Source organism: Austrofundulus limnaeus, unplaced genomic scaffold (genome assembly GCF_001266775.1).
Source record: "Austrofundulus limnaeus strain Quisiro unplaced genomic scaffold, Austrofundulus_limnaeus-1.0 Scaffold16, whole genome shotgun sequence".
NCBI lineage: Eukaryota > Metazoa > Chordata > Actinopteri > Cyprinodontiformes > Rivulidae > Austrofundulus > Austrofundulus limnaeus.
In genome coordinates this window covers 1,272,879-1,275,317 of record NW_013952418.1, presented here as the reverse complement: position 1 = coordinate 1,275,317, position 2,439 = coordinate 1,272,879, and positions in this window count along the sequence as shown.

The following is a 2,439-nucleotide window of genomic DNA, read 5'->3' as shown; positions in this document are numbered from 1 at the left end:
CACACATAGTGTGTATTGTTCCACACATAGTGTGTATTGTTCCACACATAGTGTGTATTGTTCCACACATAGTGTGTATTGTTCCACACATAGTGTTTATTTTTCCACACATAGTGTTTATTTTTCCATACATGGTGTGTGTTGTTCCATACATGGTGTGTGTTGTTCCACAGATAGTGTGTATTGTTCCACACATAGTGTGTATTGTTCCACACATAGTGTGTATTGTTCCACACATAGTGTGCATTGTTCCATTCATAGTGTGTATTGTTCCATACATGGTGTGTGTTGAACGTTTCCATACAGATACATGTGTTGTTGTGACCCTAACATATCAATGCAGATTTTACAAACAAATGAGAGACAAAACAGGATTTGTGGATGTGGATTCTTAATAAATAAACAAATCTTGATTTTAATTCTCTCATTTCRTTATTCCTGTTGATCTGATTCTGCATTCATTTAGCTATTTTCACAGCTGAGCTGCTAGATTTTAGCTTCTGTTCTGCTGCTTTTAGCTTGTGTTTGGATATATTTTAACCTGCTCTGCTTGTTTTAACTGTAACAACTCAATTTTAGCTTCTTCAGTTGCTTCCAACTAGACCGATAAACTAAAACCATTCACGTTATTTCCCATGATGTGTTTGAAATCAGATTAAATAACCACCTTTTGGTGACTCACTTAGGTGTTTGGCATAAATTAGAGCTGATCTGCAGCTCCAGTAAAAAAGGAAACTGTAATTTTGTTCCTCATTACGATCGCTAAATTCTTCATAAAAATTGACGATGGCTTTGCTCGAGTAAGAAAACAGCAATCGCAGCAGCATTTATATTTCTCCCCCCCACTAGTGAAGTAGCCAACTGGGAGTAAGCTTTCAGTCATTACAAGATACCACAGAGAAGGCAATAACAGGTGAGAATCAAACTGGTCTACAACCTATTTCAACACACTGTGTTTAAAAAAAAAAGCCGGTCTTGACAAGAATCCTTCTCAGATTGCCGTGGTGGACATGGATGAGTCTTATCCCACCACCTGGGTTTCTACAGTGTGTACAGATTTACTGCGGACTGCAGAGGTTAATCAACAGTCCCACTCTGCTTTCTGTCTTTCATCTCATCCCTCTGTTGAGAGCTCAGGCCTCATCTGGAGGGAATATTGGCAGAGTGTTTGTTCCCTGATTGGCTTGCGGGAGCAATCCATACAGATGTGTCTGTTGTGTCCGTGTGGATCAAATTTCTGGAAGGACCAAGGCAGGCCGAAGCCATCAGATCTCTGTCTAAATGGCCTCAGGGTCCAGGGAATTGTTGTCTCACAATCAGTGTGCTCATTGATCCTGGCTAAGGTGTTAACGTGTGATGAAACAATCAGGGCTTTCTATCAATGCCTTTACGAGCTGTCCACTCTTAATATCTTATTTTTACTACGTGCTGCAACTGATGCAATAACCTTAGCAGGGATGGCAGTTGCAACAGATAATAGTTGCTCATTTGTTGTTGTGAAATCTGTCCTCGGCATATCTCAAACAGAACTGTGGTATATTAAAGGCTTAGCTTTCCTAAAGAGGTGTAGTGTAGGAGACAAACAGCTACTAAGGCTGGGTCCTACCCGGTCTAGGTGGACCGGGTCCTTGGTTGACCCCAAAGACAGGAAAAAGTGGCTGTGAATTTGGACGGTCTAGCCTTCTGCTTTATTCCCACCCTTACCCTGACATATCCCTGTCACCTAACAGCATTTTTAAGACATTTTTATTCAGACAGGCTTTTAGTTAAGTGCTTTTTACTGTTTTAATTGTTGTTTTTTAATATTTGTGATCTGTTTTATTGTTTTTAGTTATTTTGCTCTCTGTTAAGCACTTTGTGATGTTTGTGTCTATGGAAGGCGCTATATAAATAAAGTTTACTTACTTATTTAACAGTGACAACGCTAAATAGAAGCAAAAATAGATCAAAATTAGCAAAGTATAAATATATTATTAGTATTAATCAGAGGTTCATAGTAACTAAGTACATTTACTTTGTTACAGTACTTAGGTATTATTTTAAGATTTGTAATTTTACCAAGTATTTTTTAAATCGTGACTTTTAATTTTATTTTGTCACTTTTAAAACCTAAAAGAATACTTTTACTTGTTTCCTTTAAAGTTTAACACCTAGCGTTATAAATTAAATCTGTCTGAATTCATCATGAAAAGAGTTGTTTATGTGCTCTAAAAAATAAGTGTTGTATTTACTCAACCAAGTCATGTCAACTATTTCCACTAAACCTAGTAGAGTAAATTTGAGGCAGTATGCATATTTTATTTTAAAGAAATTGACCAACTTACTCAACTTGGTTTTGTGGAACCAGTTTGGTTCAGTAAATTCAACAGTTTATTTGTTAGAGAGCGTGCAAAATTACTTTTACTTCTAATTTCCCAATTTTTGTGAACAGTGATGTAC